The 1,093-nt window shown below is 37.0% G+C and overlaps 1 pseudogene; it reads left to right on the top strand.

The window, feature by feature from the left end:
- The first annotated feature begins 326 nt into the window (after positions 1 to 326).
- LOC122490688 lies at positions 327 to 424 on the top strand (annotated as a pseudogene).
- The last annotated feature ends 669 nt before the right edge of the window (positions 425 to 1,093 follow it).

Raw genomic sequence — 1,093 nt, 5'->3', positions numbered from 1 at the left:
ATTATCACACAGTTACAAATACTTTCTAATTTCCTTTTTCTTTTTTGAGTCATAGGTTATTTGGAAGCATATTTATTACTTTTCAATAGATAGTTAACTTTTACATATGGTTTGTTATTAACTTTCATCTTAATGTCATTTCGGTCAGAGAATATAGTCTGTACGACTTCAGCCTTCTGGAATACAAACTTGCTTTAGGGCTAGATTTTTGACCCTCCTTTTTTTCTGGTAAATATTTTATATGTGCTAGGTGATTTGTTGCTTAGACCCTCACATACTTGCCATACTACCAGGTTTAGTGTGTTTCATTGATAGGCTTTGCTGTGGTGCTCTCTTCAGCAGCACATCTACTAAAATTGGAACAATATAAAGAAACTCAGCACGGCCCCTGCACATGCTAACGTGTGAAGCATTCCATATTAAAACAAACAAACAAACAAACAAACAAAACAAAGATGGCCTTTCCTATGAAGAACTTGCAAGTCTGGGAAGTGTTGTGTGATCCCTCTGTGACATTGCTTTCTTGTCAGTGCAGCATGGTGGCCCGACTCCATAGTCTACAAACACCCTTTCATAATTTCTGCTGTATTATTCTAATTTTTCATGAACCTACATGTACTCATATGGTTAAAAAAAGATTAAAAAATTAATAAATCCACTAATGTTCATAGAAGCACCATTCACAATAGCCCAAATTTCCTTCTTCTTATAAGACACCAGTCATCCAGCATGGCCTCATTTTAAATTGATTATATCTGCAAAGACCCTATTTCTAAATAAGGTCACCTACTTCTAACTAAGGTACTTTGGGTTAGGATTTCAACATCTTTTTTGGGGGGGGGGGATGTAATTCAATCCATAACAGGGACAGTGATATTCTATGTTCACATACGGGAGTCCAAACAAAGGGCAAAATTCCCTCCAAAATGCAGAGCAAGTGGTAAATGCCCTCATAGCCTCTCACACAAATGGCCTGTGATTTAAGGTCCACCCTCAAACTCTTATCCCAGACTAACAACAATCAAATTATTTTTGCCTAACCTTTGCTTCTACCTCCCTTCCATATAAATGGACAGTCAGTGGCCATTTAACT

This window comes from Prionailurus bengalensis, chromosome B2 (assembly GCF_016509475.1).
Source record: "Prionailurus bengalensis isolate Pbe53 chromosome B2, Fcat_Pben_1.1_paternal_pri, whole genome shotgun sequence".
In the NCBI taxonomy this organism is placed as follows: Eukaryota; Metazoa; Chordata; class Mammalia; order Carnivora; family Felidae; genus Prionailurus; species Prionailurus bengalensis.
Note: the sequence above shows the minus strand (reverse complement) of the source record. Positions and strands in the feature narration are given on the sequence as shown.